The following is a 20,657-nucleotide window of genomic DNA, read 5'->3' as shown; positions in this document are numbered from 1 at the left end:
GAATCATACGGTTATTTTTTGTGACTGGCTTCTTTTTCTTTTTTCCTTTTTTTTTTTTTTTTTTTTTTTTGAGACAGTCTTGCTCTGTCACCCAGGCTGCAACCTCTGCCTCCCAGGTTCAAGCAATTCTCCTGCCTCAGCCTCCCAAATAGCTGGGATAGTTACAGCATGCGCCTGTAACTAATTTGTGTATTTTTGTACAAAAATTACCATGCCCAGCTAATTTTTGTATTTTTAGTAGAGACAGGATTTCACCATGTTGACCAGGCTGGTCTCAAACTCCTGACCTCAAGTGATCTGACTGCCTGAGACTCCCAAAGTGCTGGGATTACAGGTGTGAGCCACCGCACCTGGCCTGGCTTATTTCACTTAGCACTGTGTTTTCAAATTTCTTCCATATTATAGCATATATCAAAATTTATTTCATTCCTTTTTAAGGATCAATAATATTCCATTATATGGGCATATCACATTTTATTTACTTATTCATTTGTTGATGGACACTCAGATTGTTGCCACCTTTTGGCTATTGTTCACAATGCTCCTGTGAACATTGGTGTACGAGGATTTCTTCAAGTCCCTGCTTTTCAGTTCTTTTTGGTATATACCTAGAAGTGGAATTGCTGGATCATATGGTGATTCTGTTTAACTATTTAAGAAACTGCCAAACTGTTTTCCACAGTGCCTGCACCATTCTACATTCTTACTAGGAGTGTATGAGGGTTCCAATTTCTCCACATCCTAGCAACAATTGCTAATTTTAATTTTTTTGATAATAGTCATCTTTGTGGGTGAGGTGATATCTCACATTTCCCTAATGACTTAAGATGTTAAACATCTTTTCATGTGCATAACGCTTATTTCTTTATTTTCTTTGGAGAAGTGTCTGTTGAAGTCCTTTGCCCATTTTTGAATCAGGTTGTTTGTTTTTGCTGTTGGGTTGTAGGAGTTCCTTATATATTCTGGGTATCGATCCCTTATAGAGTAAATTTCTTTCAGATATTCCATTCTATGGGTTGTCTTTTCACTTTCTTTGTGGTGTCATTTGATGCATACATGTTTTAAATTTCAATGAAATCCAATTTACCTATTCTTTCCTTTTGCTGTCTGTGCTTTTGCTGTCATATCCAAGAATTCAAGCTAGGCATAATGTCATACACCTGTAGTTCTAGATACTTGGAGGGGCTAAAGTGGGAGGATTTATCCTAGCTCACTGTGGCCTTAACGCAGGAGTTTAAGGCCACAGTGAGCTAGGATTGAGCCACTGCACTCCAGCCTGGTGTAATTTGTGCAATATTTGTGTAATATAAATATTAAATAAAAAGGAAATCCTGCTTCATAATTTCCAAACCCTTTCTAGTTGTATGCTTTGAATTTGAAAATTGAATATATTATTTTCCCAGGTGTCCCTAGGTGGCGCAATATATTTTTAGTCAAAAGGATGTAATTTCCCTTTGATAGCAAATGTCTCTTTAGATGTCATCAAGTCTCCAGATGTACCATTTATCCCGCTAACATTATATTCTTTAGTTTTGGACACTAGGCTGTGCCTTGGGGGAGAGGGTTTCCCAGGAAGCTGTAGAGTGTTCTGTCACTGTCACAAATCTCCTGGAGCATACTAAAGAAACTCACTGGCAACTCTCAGAGTCAGTTCAGGTGTTTGCCAAATATGTACAATAGTTTTTTCTTCTGACATTTATATCTGATGTCATTAAACTGGTCATTAAACTGCTTAGAGTTTCTATTAAGAAGCCCAGATATTTAGAAAAATATTTCTAACACCTCATCCTCTGCAATAAAAACTGCATTTTAAATTTTATTTTAATTTTTTTAAAGAGTATATTGAGGGTTTTGTCTTGGTTCAGGCTACTCTTATAGAGTACCATGGAGTTGGTGGTTTAAACAAACATTTATTTCTCACAGTTCTGGGAGCTGAGAAGTCCAAGATCAAGGTGTTGGCCCAAATCCAGTGTCTGGTGAGGGCTCTGTTGCTGGTTTCAGAGGGCAGTCTTTTTTATGTATCCTTATACGGTGGGGAAGAAGTGGGTGAGAGAGAGAAAGAGTGGAGAGGAAGAGGGCAGGCAGGAGAACAAGTATTCTCTCTTGTTTCTTCTTTCATAAGGGCTCTACTCTCACGACCTAGTGACCTCCCAAAGTTCCCCATCTCCAAATTCATCACATTGGGGTTTCAATATATGAATATTGGGGGAAATGAACATTTAGTCTCTAGCATTATTGGAATTAACTCTTCGGAACTGAAAAACTACACAAAACAATCTGTGTTTTTATTTAATCACTAGCTGTAAAAGAGCTCTTCTTTCTTTTCTTTTCTTTTGTTTTTTGAGACATGCTCACGCTGTTGTCCAGGCTGGAGTGCAGCAGCATGATCTCGACTTACTGCAACCACTGGCTCCTGGGTTCAAGTGACTCTCCTACCTCAGCCTCCCAAGTACCTGGGATTATAGGTGCATGTCACCACACCTGGCTAATTTTTGTATTTTTAGTAGAAATGGGGTTTCACCATGTTGGTCAGGCTGGTCTCAAACTCCTGACACCAAGTGATCCACCCGCCTCAGTCTCCCAAAATGCTGGGATTACAGGGAGGAGCCACTATGTCCAGCTGGTAAAATTCTTAACAGAAGCTTCATTGTATTCAAAGCCCTCTCTTAGGCATGCCCTTGAGCAAACACACGCATAACACATACACACCCTCATCATTCAGTCCATTCTTAAGTAGCAGATATCTGAATATCTGAGTACATCTGAGGGCCAGATACTAAAGAAATCCAATAAAAGTCAAATGTATGTTAGTGGTTTCTGTACAATAAGGAAGGGGCTTTTCACACAACGTTGAAAACAATATTTCCCACCAAAATTCAGAACATTAGTATTACGAGCTCAGTAGGAGGATCAGCCGCACAGCAACTGGTGGAAAGCACCAGGTACATCACTCCTCACAGTAGTGGATCTGCCTGTCTCCCTGCCTCCCTGCCAGACTGAGTAACTTGACCACAAGAACCAAGTCTCTGCATTTTCTGCATGCCTAGCTCAGCATAGTGCCTAAAACCACTGGATGGTGAATAAGTGACTTTTATCACCTTGATGAATTAGAATTAGAAGTAAAATAATGTACTATTTCATGAAGATGGAAGTAAAGTCAAGGGAGTCATTGCCACTGTCTTCCTTACCTCAGATTATCATGGAGCAAATGCTAGGCATCTGACAGTTTCATCCGTAAATATTTCAGCCTGCACATCTGGAAGATGAGGAATCCTTTAAAAAGTAACCAAAATATCATTATTATATTCTAATGTGTTAACAAGGCTTCTTTAATATCATTAAATATCCAGTCAGTTAAAATTTCCCGATTTTCTCCTAATTTATTTTATAGCTTACTTGAATCAATATCAAAATAAGACACATGCATTGCATGGGTTGATAAGTCTTATGTGTCTCTTTTATTAAAAATCTATTTAATCTGTATTTCTTTTTTTCCAACTTTTTATTCGGAAAAAAAAAAAAAAAAAAAAGCGAGAGAAAAGTTGCAAAAGTACAATGATGGCTCCTGATTGTCAGTTGTTAAAAATGGTGTCGTGGTGCAGGCTGGGTTCTCTGGGAAGCTGATGCCGAGGTGGAGTGAGGAGTCCAAAAGGTTTATTTATCTCACATCTGTGAGAGGAAAAGGGAGGAAGCAGGATTGGACGGAGGAAGGGAAAAAGCAGATCTGACAAAATCTCTACTAACCCAAGAGGGAGCTCTAGTATAAAGATTGCCTGTTAAAAGAGTCCCCCACGGGAGCAGAAATTCCTATGCCTCAATACCACCCCCTAGACCGGGGTCCTCCCTAGGAAGAGTGTGCCCTGGACTTTCCTCACCTTGCTCAGTCAGTCATCAGAGGCTGCCTCAAGATTAGTGTGATCTCAGCTGGAAAGCCCAGGTAGCCCCGAAGAAGCTGACAGGGAGAGTATGAGCAAACCACTTTCCTTGCAGCTAGGACGTGGTTTCTTTCTTGAAGGGGAATCTGGGTGGTGCTTCTTGTGTCTCCCATAGTCCACTATTTACACAAAAATGGGTCCCCTTCTCTACACAGGTTTGGGGAGCAACTCCTCCAGGTTTCTGGTCATCTTCTCTTCCTTATGGGAAACCTAGAAGAGGGAGGTTAGTGGATGATCTACAGCCTGGTGACCAGGGCTACCACTAGTACTCATCAGCTCCTCCTTCATTATCTATTCGAATTTCCCCTTGCTAGTCTTGCTGGTTTGGTGAGAGGGCTGAGAAACCCTCATTTGTGAGGAGGTTTAGCACCCCAAACCTTATCACCTTCACAACTTCCTAAAAGGCCTGAGTATGGAGTAACTGGAGATGTTTCTAGAAAAAGACATTTTGTTCCTTGGAAAGAAATGGTTTGAATCCTGGAAGTCATAAGACAGGAAAAAAAGAGAAGTATCAACACTTGACTTTCATGTCATGTGAGAAAGTGCAAAAAGAATCTCTTAATTGGACCAGGCAGTTTTAATTACACAAAAAATCATGCAAAAAACCCTTATCAAGCCTCTTTGCCACAACATGATAAAGTGTGAGGACTCTCGGTATTAACATAAAGCCATCAACCATGATAGGACTTTTCCAGGCGAGGGTCCAGGAAGGAAAGGGGAGTATTAGCAGAGTACTAGGCACCGTGGGGAATACCAAACTACGACTGATCGCCTCAGTGAGAAAAAAATAGCAGTACAGGTGAAGTGATCAGAAAATAACAGTAGCAATAAAGTCACTGTTAGACCACTGGGCTATCTCCCTCTTTTGAAATTTGTAAAACGGAAGAACAAGCCTCCTTGCGTTTTGCAGAGCTAACCTGGAACTTAAGAAGTCCGGAAGGTACTGATATGCTGTAGGCTAATTTGCTACTAAATTCTCAAACTCCTGACCTTGTGATCCGCCCGCCTCAGTCTCCCAAAGTGCTGGGATTACAGGCGTGAGCCACCGTGCCTGGCTTGCTATTAAATTTTAAGGACAGAGTAGTACTTAAGTTTTAAAAATGCCTCTAAAGCCGGGCGTGGTTTATATATATAATTTTTTTTTTTTTTGAGACGGAGTCTCGCTCTGTCGCCCAGGCCAGAGTGCAGTGGCGTGATCTCGGCTCACTGCAAGCTCCGCCTCCCGGGTTTACGCCATTCTCCTGCCTCAGCCTCCCGAGTACCTGGGATTACAGGCGCCCGCCACCACGCCCGGCTAATTTTTTGTATTTTCAGTATAGACGAGGTTTCACCGTGTTAGCCAGGATGGTCTTGATCTCCTGACCTCGTGATCCGCCCACCTCGGCCTCCCAAAGTGCTGGGATTACAGGCGTGAGCCACCGCGCCCGGCCGACATTTGTCATTCTTTTTAGCTGCCCAGCATCCAGCGCACTTTCCAGTGTTTAGGGAATTCCCTACCTCTTGCATCTCAGTGGGAAGCAGAGCCTGCCTTCATCCATGGAAGCCGAATAGGTCAGGTTCTCCCTTTCTCAGCTTCACCTTCAGCAAAGGCTCAATAAATATATGTTGAACTGATTTTTTTAATTAGTTAAATCTGTTAACATTTTTGTATAATTCTTCTAGATGAAAGGAATAATTTATTCAAATAAATATACTGAAAGTCAACTTACTGAAGACACAAATCTTAATTTTCAGGAAGGTTGTATGTAAACAAGATGAGTGTGTGTGTGTGTGTGTGTGTATGTGTGTGAATTTTCTGAACTACAGCATTTTATTCATTAATATTTGAATATTTATTTTAGTTCTGTGGCTCAGGAGATTCCATACACATAGAGACTTTGGCAATAACTTTTATAAACTTGGTAGAGAGAGACCAGAGAGTGGTAATCATTTGAGAGTTTCTCGTCAATCTTCCTATTAACCTTTCCATTTTTAGGAAGTTATTTGAAACTTATAGTAAGCATTCAATAAATATTTGTTGAAGAAAAGAGTCTTTAGGGAAGATATCCTATTTTTTCCTTCACAAACCCAACAAGATTTAATGTAGCCTAAGATTGTTCTATGATAACCACTCTGTGCTTCCTGTGTTTCCAAAAAGTTCTTATAAATTGTAAAAAGGCTTATGAATTTAATGGTGTAAATGTATTCATCATCACAACAGAGGGAGTGAGTATGCTGAAGCCAGGTGGCTAAGAATCAATTTCTTCTATTCAGCATCATTCTTCCCCCTCTACTCATGTGACTGCAAGGCAGTTAGTCAAAAGTAGAAGAAAAGCATAGAATTCCAATTTGCAGTATAAGAAAATTTCAGAATTATTGATTTTCAAGTGTTCTATTGACTTCTCTGGTCAACATTAATTTAGTTTTTCTCATTATGGTAGTAGCAGAGCTGGACTCTAAAAATAAACAGAAACAACATGTAAGAAACAACACAGTACAGTGCAGTAGTTGGATGTAGAGTGAAGGCACAAGGGGTAAGTCACCCAGGACACTGATGGGTCTGTGATGTGTTGCTGGGGGAAGATGTCTACACTGGAAAGAAGGACAAGTAGTGGTTTGCCATTAGCAGAAACAACAAATTGTTGACAGGAAGCCTTTTGACCAAACCAACACTCAGCATACTTTTGGCAAATTAGCAAGGAAACTATCCTGTCTGAAAGAGCTGATTTTGCCCTGTTGTATTCCCCTATCCTATGCTTCAGGCCCTGTGCCCAGTGCGTTTTAGCTATGCAAGGTGTTTTCCAAGGGCCAGCAGTCAGGGACATTACCTGGAAGCGTGTTAGAAATGGAGAATCTCAGAACCCACCCCAGACCTACTGATTCAGAAACGTATTTTAACAAGATTCCCAGGTTATTGGTATATGTACACAGTAACTTTTGAGGACTGTAACAGCATTCAAACTTAACTTATACATCCACTAGTGAGCCTGTAAAGAAAAAATAACGCCACGAGATGAACATCTTTTGTATCTTTTTAATAAAACTGACCATTGGCCACAGCATGGCACTTGTTTTCCCCTTGGTTGCCATTCATTCATTTATTCGACCAATATTTGACAGGAAGATGGGCAGGCATAAATTATTAACATTTATTAAGCGCGTTTAATTTCCTAGACATCCACAAGGTTATTATCCCTATTTTGCAAATGGGGAAATTTAGAAGAAAGAATGAAGCAGCAGCAAAATGCCCAAGACGACACTTAATGGTGTGCAGTGGAGGAACTGGGATCTGAATATACGCCTCTCTGAAGGCAGAGCTCACACTCCGCCACTCTTTGCCGCCCACAAGGAGACAGTGTATTCATCCCCTCTCCTCTGCAGGAGTATTGTACAAGGTCAGACTTCTTCTAGTGGAGTGGCAGAGTTCGTCTATGGCCCTCTGTGTCCTGGCCAACAATTAAGTTCAGAAGCAAAAAGGAAACAGCAACTGACATTTCCAGGTGTCTGGGCCAAGTGATGGGGGCAGAAGTGTAAACTTGCAATATCCTGGTCCCAAGAAAGACCTACGCTTGCTACTTCATCCTTCGCTCCATCTTGGTCCTCCCAACATGGGTGTTAGAGGCGAGAGGACAGCCTAGACCAGACTTCCCATAACCAAGATGGCGGCCGCGCACTCCTTGCCCACAGCTGACCTTTTCTCCGCCTTCGGTCTCCATGGTAACGCGGCCGGCTCTCTCGGCGCCGACGTAGGCCTTGCATGTAGGGAAATGGTGAGTCTTTCCCGCCCCCTCATTTTTGCGACAGTTGCAGCGAAAGTCACGGCAGTTGGGGCTCGTGTCAGCTGATTTACTGCAGCGGCGGCGGCGGTGGCGGCGGTACCGGCACCTTGCAGTCTCTGTGGGAAGACGGCGGCTGGATAGCGCTTGCCGCCCCTTAGGTTATCCCAGCAGGATCTGCGCACCCCGCATCCTCCGTAGTTCCTCCCTATCCTTGTCCTCCTTGGCTGGGGCGCCCACCGGCGGTCTGATAGGCTACATCGCTGCATGAAATGAAGCTGTGACAGGTAAGGGGGCTTTCAAGCTTTTCCATAGGAAACCCCAGGGTGGGATGTGCTTGCACCGTGGAGGTCAGGGGTCGGGGTCAAAGGTCACAAGCCCACTCTAGCCGGGGGCGGTGCCAGCTGTCAGATCGCTGCGGCTGCAAGCTCTGCTCCTTGCTTCGCCTGCAGGTCGGGCCCACAACTAGGCGCCGTTACCAAGAGCATGGGAGTCCGCCGGGGGTCTTTGTGGCTCCCTTACCTGGTGGGTGAGGTTTGCTGCTTGTGACATTTGCTTTGGTCTTGAGGTGGGACTGCCTGGCTCCCAGGCACGATCTAAACAGGATGAGGTGGTTGATGATGATCGTGGGTGGTTATTGACAGCAGTTTTGGGCGATGCGTTTGCTTTTGGGGTTCATATTGTCTTTCCTTAGCTGTTGGTACTACTTTTGCCCGTGCCCAGGATACTGACACCACTGTTAGAATTTCACTTTTGAGATGCCACCTGCCAGTTCTTATCCCTTTGACCTAGTACTTGTCTGAACGGATACCAGTTACTCCCGTTCACTTACTGATGGGTGCCAGCGTTCTGAAACTGTGTTTGAAGTCAGCACTACCCTACCTTTGATTCAGAAGTTGCCGTTTTATGTTTTTGACCCACTTAGTATGTCTCTTTTTTAGGCAGCATTTGCTGGGTTAGATAGTCTGAAACTAGGGAAGCTACCGTTGCATCACTGACTGCGTTGATATTGTTGATGCTGCTGAATTTAGGGTTCGGTCAGTGGCAGCTACAGCTTCCTCTCACTGTAATATTTGACATGAGACAAAAAAAGGCAGACTGACTCAGATGTTTACATCTTAGGATTTTATGGGCAAGGTTGCAGGAATTGCCTGTTGTGTGAAAGAAATTAACTGAGGTTTTGACATTTTGTTAAACAAAAATTTTAGTTTGACTCTGTTTCTTGCTTTATAAATAAACTTGTGGCTGTATGAAGGTCAGCTTAAAAGTGAATATAATGTGTTGAAATGCCCTCATTATTACAAAGAATAAAAAACTGTCTAGTTCCATCCAGAATAACGCATATTAATTATTATAAATTGGGAAAACGAACCTGTATAAATATAATTAATGCTTTACTATTAATATCAATTAGGGATTATGGTAGAGAAATTCATTTATTTTACTGCCAATCCTTGTTTTAAGAGTGTTTCAGAGAATCACTTTCAGAGAAAAATGAGAGTATGCCCTTTATTTTTTCTTATTGCCACCTGTAACTAAATTTTAAAAGATCTTGGTTACTGGGTGGATCAAAGGGACTGGGCTTGGCTTGGTTTGAATATCACTGTAAGAATTTAAATTAAATTTTAGGGGTGGTGACCCTTGTATCTTACAGTTTCCTTTTATCTTCGATATACTTTCTGTTTTGAAGTTAAAGGAAGTTGGGTGGTTTCTCCATGTAACACACTTAGCATTGAAAATCTTCGAAGTAGTCAGGTTTTGTGCTTTCTTCATGAGAAAGGTAGGATGACATTTAGCTTTAGTGGTATGATGTTTGTTAGATGTATGAGTCCTTAAAATTCATTTTGGACCTCATGTGCAGAGGATTGGGTTAATCTTACTCAATTCAATGATCACCTTTGGACCATTCAAGGCATCTCCCCTGCCTGCAGTTTTCTTTTTTTTTTTTTTTTAGATGGAGTTTCGCTCTTGTTGCCCAGGCTGGAGTGCAATGGCATGGTCTCAGCTCATTGCAACCTCCCCGTCTCGGGCTCAAGCAATTCTCCTGCCTCAGCCTCCTGAGTAGCTTGGGATTACAGACGTGTGCCACCAAGCCCGGCTAATTTTTGTATTTTTAGTACACATGGGGTTTCACCGTGTTGGTCAGGCTGGTCTTGAACTCCTGACTTCAGGTGATCCACCCGCCTTGGCCTACCAAAGTGCTGGAATTACAGGTGTGAGCTACCACGCCCAACCTCATTCGTTGTTTTTTATTTCTAATTCCTGCTCTTTTCTCTTGCTTATCAACCCATTTGCAACCATTCTGTATGATATGTATTATTCTGTTTGTATGTGTTATTAAATGTATATTGTTCTGGGTGCCCAAATTTTTAATTTATAGAGATGATATCATGCAGTTTTTTTTGTCTCACTATTATGTTTTGAAGATCTATTGTGTTGCTGTTCTTTGCTTGCAAGTGCTACACAGTATTTCAGAATGTACACCTACTACAGTTTATGTGTCTACTCTCCTATTTGTAGATACCCATGTTATTTTCATTTTCCTACCTCTATAGATAATACCATGGTAAGCATACATGTTAGACCTCTGTGATACTTTTGTTGAGTTATAGATCCATATGTGATTTATGGATCATTTGGTTTTCGTATATTTTATTGAAGCACCACCGGATGGTGTTTAGAACAAGCAGCAACAGTCTATACACCTGCAGGAAGCTTGTGAGGGTTCCTTTATCTTTGTTTCCCCACAAATGCTTGGTGTTATTCAGTGCTCCAATTTTTCCAGACTAATATATACAAAACTAAATATCATTTTAAATTACATTTCACTGTTACTAATGCATCTGAGCATTTCTTCTTTTTTTTGTGACATGGAGTTTCACTCTTGCCAGGGTGGAGTGCAGTAGCGCGATCTCGGCTCACTGCTATCTCCACCTCCTGGGTTCCAACGATTCTCCTGCCTCAGCCTCCTGAGTAGCTGCGACTACAGGCATGTGCCACCACGCCCAGCTACTTTTTGTATGTTTAGTAGAGACGGAGTTTCACTGTATTGGCCAGGATGGTCTTGATCTCTTGACCTCGTGATCTGCCTGCCTCGGCCTCCCTAAGTGCCGGGATTACAGGTGTGAACCAGCATGCCCTGCCGAATCTGAGTATTTCTTCATGTGTGTTTTATCTTTTTGAATTTTTTCTTTGTGAAATTACCTGTTCATCCCTTCATCCATTTTTATTTTGGGGTTTCAGTCCTTTCTTGTTGATTTGCGGACATTTCTTGTATTTTATAGATACTAGTCATTTAAGTATTACAAGTATATCTGTTCCTAATCTGTCATTTGTCTGTAATCTTTTTCATGATGTTCTTCATTGAACAGAAATCTTATATTTTGATATAATCAAATTAAAAAATGTTTTGGCTGTATGGTTTGTATTTTGAAGGTTTTCTTTAAGATATCTTTCCCCAGTGCTATGCCACAGAGTTACTCTGCTATGTTATCTACTGCTAAATACATAGTTTTCTTTTACACTTATTGGTCTTTAATACATGCAGAATTTAACGTTTTATGTGTCACAAGTTTGTGATCCAGTTTATTTTCCATGTACTGTGCCAGTTTTCCTGGTATCTTTCTTCCCTTTTCCCATAGATAATGGTGTGACACTTACTGTGTATTAGGTGCTCATACATACTCTGAATATTAAGTCCTTTCCTTTGGTTTGTCTGTTCTTGCTCTAACACCATATTGTTTTAACTCCATGGTTTTGTACTAGTATGTTTTTTCCCCCTATATAAATAACTCTTCCCATTTATTTTGTTTTAGCTTTATTTTGATGTAATTATAGAGTCATAGGAAGTTGCACAAATAGTAAAGAGAGATCTGGTTTCCCCCAGTGGTTACATTTTATGCAGCTTCACCCAATTTCCTTTAATAGTTACATTTTATACTACTGTAGTACAGTATCAAAACCAATAAATTGATTTTGTACAATGCCTGTGTATAGTTCTGTGCCATTTTATCACCTGTGTGGATTCCTGCAACTACCTCTGCAGTCAAGATACAGAGCTAGGCTGATGTAGTTGCCCACGCCTGTAGTCCCAGCACTTTGGGAGGCTGAGGTAGGCAGATTGCTTGAGCCTAGGAGTTGGAGACCAGCAACATGTCAAAATCCTGTCTCTACAAAAAAATACAAAAATTAGCCTGATGTGATTGTGCATGCCTGTGGTCCCAGCTACTGGGGGGGCTGAAGTGGAAAAATCACCTGAGCTTGGGAAGGTTGAAGCTGGAGTGATCTGTGATTATGCCACTGCACTCTAGCCTGGGACAGAGTAAAACCCTGTCTCAAAAAAAAAAAAAAAAAAAAAAAAGAAAGAAAGAAAAAGATACGGAACTATTCCATCACTACAAAGATTTTCTTCATGTTATCCTTTTCTAGTTCCATCCACCTCCCTTACCCTCACCATCCCTTAATCAGTTTCTACCATCCCTTAATCAGTTTCTATCTCTATAATTTTGTCATTACCAGAATGCTATATAAATGGAATCCTATAGCATGTAATCTTTTGAAATTGAGATTCATCCAAATTGTTGAATGAGGCAGTTCTTGAGATTCATCAACACTGTTGAATGAGACAATTCTTGAGATGCATCCAAATTGTTGCATATATCAATAGTTTGTACTTCTTAATTGTTGAGTAGTATTCCATGGTATGTATGTATCCAAGTTTAACCATTCACCTGCATATCTGGGCTGTTTTTAATTTTTGGCTGTTGCAGATAAAGCTGCTGTGCATTCTTGTACAGTTTGTGTGTGTGTGTGTATGTGTGTCTATAGTTTTAAATTTTCGTTTTTTTCTGGGATAAATGCCCAGGGATGTGGTTACTGGATGGTATGGTAAGTGTATGTTTAGTTTTCGAAGTAACTCCCAAAGCATTTTCTGGAGTGGTTATACCGTTTCACATTTCTACCAGCAATGTATGAGAGATTGCATTTCTTTGCATCTTCACTAGCATTTGATATTGTCATTTTTTTTTTTTTTTTTTGTGGAGATGGAGCGTCGCTCTGTCACCCAGGCTGGAGTGCAGTGGCACACTCTTGGCTCACTGCAACCTCCACCTCCCAGATTCAAGCAATTCTCCTGCCTCAGCCACCCGAGTGGCTGGGACTACAAGCTCATGCCACCACGCCCGGCTAATTTTTGCATTTTAGTAGAGATGGCGTTTCACCATGTTGCCCAGGCTGGTCTTGAACTCTTGAACTCAGGCAATCCGCCTGCCTCACCCTCCCAAAGTGCTAGGATTACAGGCATGAGCCACTGTGCCCGGCCACTATTTTTTTTTTTTTTTTTTTGAGACAGAGTCTTGCTCTGTCACCCAGGCTGGAGTGCAGTGGCGCGATATCAGCTCACTGCAAACTCGCCTCCCGAGTTCATGCCATTCTCCTGCCTCAGCCTCCCGAGCAGCTGGGACTACAGGCACCGCCACCACGCCCGGCTAATGTTTTTGTATTTTTAGTAGAGATGGGGTTTCGCTGTGTTAGCCAGGATGGTCTCGATCTCCTGACCTTGTGATCCGCCCACCTTGGCCTCCCAAAGTGCTGGGATTACAGGCGTGAGCCACCGCGCCTGGCCTTTTTTTTTTTTTTTTTTTAACTGTTCTTATGTGTAATGATATCTCAGGGTGGTCTTAATTTGCATTTCCCAAATAGCTAGTGATGTTAAATATCTGCTAGAGGACTTTCTCTTATCTTTGTCCATTTTCAAAGTTGGCTCAGCTATTTGTGGATTTTTATTTGTTCCTATGTATTTTAGAGTTAGAGTTTCTAAAAACAATACCAGTAGAACTTTGACTTATAGATTTATTTTGAGGAAAAGTGATATCTTTATAATATTAGGACATTTTATCTGAGAACGTGGCATGGTCTTTCACTTATGACTTTGAGTGAAATATTTGTAGTTTATAAAAATACTGTGAATGGTATACTATTTTTAAAGTAGATTAGTGCTGATACAAGAAAATGCTGTTGATTTTCATATATTGATAATCTACTTTTGTCTTTTTGTGTTCTACTAGACAGAAATCAAAATTCATAGTGTACATCTTGAAGTAATTTTAGTGCGTGTAGAGTGAGGCCTGGAACTATGTAGTGCCTTTATTCCTGGGTTTATCTGTTACATCTCCCTGTGACCGTTTTTTAATTTGTTGGGACTTTTTTTGAGATGGAGTCTCACTCTGTTGCCCAGGCTGGAGTGCAGTGGTGTGATCTCAGCTCACTGCAACCTCCAACTCCCAAGTTCAAGCGTTTCTCCTGCCTCAGCCTCCGTAGTAGCTGGGATTACAGGTGCCCGCCAGGACACCTGTAATTTTTGTATTTTTAGTAGAGATGGGGTTTCACCATGTTGGCCAGGTTGGTCTCAAACTCCTGACCTCAGGTTATCCTCCCGCCTAGACCTCCCAAAGTGCTGGGATTACAGGCATGAGCCACCATGCCTGGCAATTAAATTATGGAGTTAGTGAAGTTTGTAGGTTCTATTTTCATTTTTTCCATTTAATTGATGCACCTTTTAAAGAATTAATAGTCTTACGTATGTGCATGCCATTGATCATAGGCAAAATCAACTGAGAGCTATGGATAGCTCAGTGAAATCCTGTCATCAATAAGAGGACACCTTATGTTGTCACTGACAGATATTATGATAGTAATGTAAACTTACACTTTGAACTCCATCCATATGGTTCATTTGTCTTGGTCTGTATCTGATACTTAAAGCTACTCTGCTGGATACAAAAGAACGTAAACAATTATGTTGGAAGAAGAAATCCTACATCATGACTGCATTCAGAAAGTCCTTATGGGTCTAACAAAATTTTTACTTCCTTTCTATTAAAGAACATATATATTATATTCATTAAGTATTTACTATTTTAAATAAAATTATTATTTTTCTTTTTTCAAAATATGTTGGTGACGTTTCATGAAATTACAGGGGTTTTTTTTTGGCTGATGATTACTTGAGTTAGTGGGAGCCATAAAATGTTGGAACAACGAATGTTAGGGCACTGGTCAGTTTAGGGGAGGGAAGACTTCTGAAGTGCTAAGTGTTATTCTGTAGGCTCTTACCTTTTTATGTACTTACTTTTTTTTTTTTTTTTTTTTTTTTGAGACAGAACCTCTCTCTGTTGCGCAGACTGGAATGCAGAGGCACGATCTTGGCTCACTGCAACCTCCGCTTCCCGGGTTCAAGCAATTCCCCTGCCTCAGTCTCCCGAGTAGCTGAGACTGCAGGCGTGCCCCACTGTGCCCAGCTAATTTTTGTATTTTTTTCTTTTTTTTAGTAGATGGGGTTTCACCATGTTGGCCAGGCTGGTCTTGAACTCCTGACCTTGTGATCTACCTGCCTCGGCCTCCCAAAGTGCTGGGATTACAGGCCCACTGTACTTACTTTTAATCCCACCGTGCCCGGCCCACTGTACTTACTTTTAAGAAACAGTGTTGTGATTAATTACTAGGCCTTAGTGACTGTAGTGGTGATTATGTCAGCTAATTTGCTTCATAGTTCCTAAGATATATTTTGCTGTGTATATGTCACGATAAACTAAAAGAGGCAGGAGTGTAGGTAAAACCGGTAGCTGGGGAAGAAACAATAATATGTTAATGACATTTTGATTAAGGAGACTTGTATTAATTGTTGACATTATTATAGAAGAACTAATTGACAAGAAACTCCCCTTTGAAATCCAAAACATATAAAATCGAGATATACTTTAATTTGCTGATGGGTACAATTTTACTTAAGTCAACGCAAACATATTTCATTCCCTAGTTTGTTTATTTATTCAAGTATTTGGATTCCTTCTACGTGGCAGGAATTTTAGGCACTGGGAATACAATAGAGAATAAACCAAACACAAATCTTTACCATCATAGAACATATAGCAGGAGAGGCAGATGATAAATAAATAAACATGGTATGTTAAATGATTGTAAGTGTTTTGTTTGAGTGGTAGATTTTGCAATTTGTGATGGTCAGGAAACTCTTCACTAAAAAGGTAATATTTTATAGAGATTTGAAGAGGGCGGGGGAGTGTGGGGTGGGGGACACTGTTCTGAGGTAAGATTCTGCTTGGTGTCTTTGAGCAACACCAATGAATCAGGGCAGATTGAAAAGAGTAAGCAAGGGAGAGAACAACCACCTCACTCATATAGGAAAGGCAGTTGTATGTAGAGTTGGTTTTTGCTCTGTGTGAGACAGGAAGCCATTGGAAGATTTTGAGATGTGATCACAGCATGATTTTTTTTTTTTTAGTAGTATTACTCTATATGCTGTGTTGAGACTGCAGGGGACCAAAGATGGAAACAGTGAGACCAGATAGAGGGCCGTTGTGTTATCCCTGCTGGAAGATGCTGATTGAGAACAGGGCGGTTGTAGTGAAAATGTTAAGATGTTGCAGGATTCTGGATACGATTTGAAGGTATAGCCAGTGGAGTTTACTGATAGATTGGGATATGGAATGTGTATGTGTGAGAGAGTAATAGAGTAACTAAAGATGATTCTAGGATTTTGGTCTGTGTAGCTATGAAACTGGAGTTGCCAATAACTGACATGAGTAGACTGGGAGGGGCACGATTGAGGAATGATCAGGGACTCACTTTTGGACATGCCAAGTTTGAGAAACTTACTAGCTATCCAAAAGGTGATGTTGAGTAGGCAGCTGGACATATGGATTTGAATTTCAGAAAAGCGTCTCACACAATAAATTGGGGAACTGTCAGCGTGTACAGGTTGAGCATCTCTAATCTGCAGTCCAAAATGCTCCAAAATCTAAAACTCTTGAGCATAAACATGACACTCCAAAGAAATGCTCATTGGAGCATTTTGGATTTTGGATTTTTCAGATTAGAGATGCTCAGCCTGTAAGTATAATACAAATATCCCCAAATCTGAAAAAGTTCCAAACTCTAAAATACTTCTGATTCCAAGCATTTCAGATAAGGGATACTTGACCTGTAGATGGTATTTAAAGCAATAAGGCTTGATGAGATCATTGAGAGAGTGAGTGTTGCCAGAGAAGAGGAGTCTAAGGACTAAGTTCTGGGAATGCCAACATTTAAAGGTAAAAAGAAAAAAAAAAAAAAAGAAAGAAAAGAGACTGAAGCAAGAGAGGAAGAAGGAAAGTCAGGAAAAGATGAAGACTTTGAGGCCAGGTAAAGAAGTATTTATTTCAAGGACGGAATATGAACTATGTCAAATATTGTTATTAGGTCAAGTAAGGTAAGGATTAGAACTTGGTAATGGATTTAACAGTGGGGAGGTTGTTGGTGACTGTGTCAAGGGCAGTTTTTTTGTGACAGGCAGAGCAGGAGGAGGGTAATGTTACAAATGAGAAGTTTAACTTGAGACATCACATATTTCCTCAGAGTTTGAAATGGAAATGGAGAGCTGGACTCCGCTCTAGTCAGTGTGACTTTCATACCTTCACAGTTGCCCATCTTATTTTAGTGATTCCAAGACTAATGTGACAATTCAGGTTCCAGTTTGGGGAAGCATGTTTGTTTCTTCTTTTTCTGTTTAATTCAGTGTATATACAATGAGAAAGTTCAGTGCTCAGTTTAGACTTTTGATGGCAACGTAAGGGAAGAAATTGGAATGACTGGAGATGCAAATGCGATTAGAGGTGGGTGGCAGGAGAAAGTTGAAGTTGATTCAACCAAATGAAATTTCCTTTAAAAAGTAAGGTCTTGGTGGGCATAATGGGCTTTTAGCTTAATCGGTAACTCTTGAAATTGATGTAGGTTGGTGATGGATAGAGCATAACAGAAGAGTTCAGTCATTCTAATAGCACCTGCAGAAATTTAAAACATGACTTATAGGACTCAAAATCTATGAATCACTTTTAAAATGTGATTTATTTTTGACCAGATAGCTCTGCAGTTCTTCAAAATCTGTCTCTCACGCACTCAGGGCTGTTTAGCAATAAGAAATAAGTGTAGTCTCCTGTTGCCATCTGCTCATTCCACATGTTCCTTTGAAACTGAACACTGGAACTTCCTTTAACCAAGTAGTCCTAAAGTGTCAGGCTCATTGAGAGTACAGTATATTTCTTAACCACCCAAATAAGAAAGTATAATCTTGTCAGCTGCTTCAGTGTTCAGAAGGTTGTGTCCCTTACAGCTCTTAAATTCTGGAAACACCTTGTTATAAGGAAACAGCTGAGTAGTTTCTTTGTGTGTTTTTATGACCTAGCTGTTTCATTGTAGTATAATAAACAGAGTCTTCATTATCTGCTTCAGGTTTGTTTTCCAAGTCTTCAATCGATTGGTGGTAAATCCACAAGCACACGAAAAACAAAAAACAAAAAACAACAGCAACAAAAAAACACATCATCTTAATGATCACATCCTCATCACATCATACTGTGATCTTGACTTGGGTACACTCTTTTGACAAATGACATAGGAATGTTCTCTGAGAATTTGAATAAACCTTTATAAACTTCTTCTTCTTTCACTGCAGCTGTGGCAAATACATTTAGCTGTTTAGGGTTTAGTACTTGCTTCTCATATTCCCCATTGGTAGGTGGGTAGCTAAGGCCTATGCCAGTTCATGTGTGCCCATTCTCATGAGAGAAAATTTGAGTTTGTTTTTGTCTGCAAGTCACAGGGGGCCTGCCTGGGACACAAGAAGTACACAGACTGAGAACATATTGATTATCCTGTGAAAATACCCTGTTGCTAGGATAGAAATACGTCTTGCTTTTGCATTTGAGAGCTAGACAAACAGTGTGGAGGAATTAACATTGATCTGATACTAGTTTGTATATAATCTTAACTGTTTTATAGCTTTTAGAAATCATGTGTGCTACCAATATTACATAGGATAGTGTGGAACAGGATGGTCTTATCAGAATATTGCCCCATAGGTCATTGATAGTTTCAAAAGGAAAAACAAAAACAGTAGCAGTGAAAATAATCTGGTAGTCACCACCTGAATCAAATGGTCAAAGGTAACATTGTTGCTCATAGGACAATGTGATGTTATATGCTTCTTGAGGTGATGCAGTGTGAAGTGTACATCACCAGCTATCGAGTATTCTTGCCAACAATGTTCACTTGAGGCAAACGTTGTTAGATCCAATTTTGTTTGTAGTAGTAAAAACAGGTGATGGAGGCACAGATTAAATGATATCATTAAAAAAATCAGAAAAATCTTCAGATGTGGAACATTCTACAAACAACTGTTTTTTTTTAAAAAAAAAATTAGTATTAAAAAAATAAGGTGTGATTATTCTAGAACTAAAGAGACATGACAGCTTTTTTAGCCTGTTCAGGCTGCCATACAAAATACCACAAACTGAGTGGCTTAAACAACAGCATTTTATTTTCCCACAGTTCTGGAGGCTAGAAGTGCCACAGATCAAGGTCAGAAGGTTTATTTTCTGTGAGGGCTCTCTTCCTGGCTTGCAGATGGCTGCACCTCTCACCATGTCCTCACAGTGGTGGAGAGGGAGAGAGCTTTTGTATCTCTTCTCCTTCTTACAAGGACACCAGCCCTATCACAGTAGCGTCCTGCTCTTATGACCACATTTAACCTTTATCACCTTCTCACAGGCCTTACCTCCAAATACACAAATACAGTGGGGGTTAGGGCTTCAACATATGCATTTTGGGAGGACGTATCATTCAGTCCATAACAGCAACCAAATGCAGTGCGTAAAACTTTATTTTGTTTATAGATTTGCGGGGAAAACATTATAAAGAGCATTTTGTAGATGATTGAAGTAATTTGAATGTGGACTAGTTTGTAGATGCTATTAGAGAATGATTATGGTGTTGATAATAGTGAGTGTGATAATGGTATTGTGTTTATGAGGGAGAATGCCCTTATTTTTAAGTTCTGTCTTTAAAAGCATTTAGGGGTGAATCATCATATGTATATGTTACTTTCGAATGGTTCTACACACACAAAATACATACACATATAGATGCACAGCACAGACTTTTTAAAAGCACACACATATATGCACAGCATATATACACCACATATATATACAGCATATATACATGCATAGATATGCACAGCATATATGTAGATATACCACACTGCCAAAGGAAATGTAACAGGATATTATTTTTTGAGTGATTGTTATATTCTTCTTTGAACTTTTGTATATTTGAAATTTTTCATAATAAAAATTTGGGAGGAATCACAAAGAGAAAGGTAATTTCATTTAATAATTTTTTTTTTTTTTTTTTGAGATGGAGTCTCGCTGTGTTGCCCAGGCTGGAGTGCAGTGGCCGGATCTCAGCTCACTGCAAGCTCCGCCTCCCAGGTTCACGCCATTCTCCTACCTCAGCCTCCCGAGTAGCTGGGACTACAGGCGCCTGCCACCTTGCCTGGCTAGGTTTTTGTATTTTTTTAGTAGAGAGGGGGTTTCACCGTGTTAGCCAGGATGGTCTTGATCTCCTGACCTCGTGATCCGCCCGTCTCAGCCTCCCAAAGTGCTGGGATTACAGGCTTGAGCCACCGCGCCTGGCCGTTAATAATTTTTAAAGGCACATCAAATTAAAAAAAAACAAACCAACATGAGGTAACAAGGTTAAGTCTTTGGAATTTTTCTTAGGGCTTTCTAGGCCTTCACGTGTCTGGGTAGAAGAAAGCTGAGAAAACTGGAAGAAGATAATGGGGACAGTCTGCTGTACCAGAAAAAAAGAGTGTATTGCAAAAAATCAGCAACGTCACACTAGCAGTTACAGAATACATATAAGATAACTGGACTTAGGAAGAATAGATATCAACAATCGATTAATGTCAAAGCATCCTCTTTCCTCACTTCTCTTGTAAGGCATTGCTTGTCTCTGCAGTATGGGAGAGCTCTGCCCTGGAGTGTCATTTTAGAAGGATTGTTGACCCCTTCATATAGTGGGAGATCTTGAGTGTCCTTAAATTACGTCTTTTTGAGGGCCCAGACTAGAG

At 40.4% G+C, this 20,657-nt stretch overlaps 1 protein-coding gene across 2 annotated transcripts in view; it reads left to right on the top strand.

Moving 5' to 3' along the window:
• Positions 1–7,750: 7,750 nt before the first annotated feature.
• The window catches only part of WDR7 (WD repeat domain 7), a 389,155-nt gene continuing 376,248 nt past the window's right edge, over positions 7,751–20,657 (top strand). For both annotated transcript variants that reach the window (XM_008013992.3, XM_008013990.3), the window contains exon 1: positions 7,751–7,977. The gene's annotated coding sequence lies outside the window, so the exon portion shown is untranslated. The remainder of the gene's footprint in view (positions 7,978–20,657) is intronic.

Source organism: Chlorocebus sabaeus, chromosome 18 (genome assembly GCF_047675955.1).
Source record: "Chlorocebus sabaeus isolate Y175 chromosome 18, mChlSab1.0.hap1, whole genome shotgun sequence".
Lineage (NCBI taxonomy): Eukaryota > Metazoa > Chordata > Mammalia > Primates > Cercopithecidae > Chlorocebus > Chlorocebus sabaeus.
This window is presented reverse-complemented; position numbering and strand designations above follow the sequence as displayed.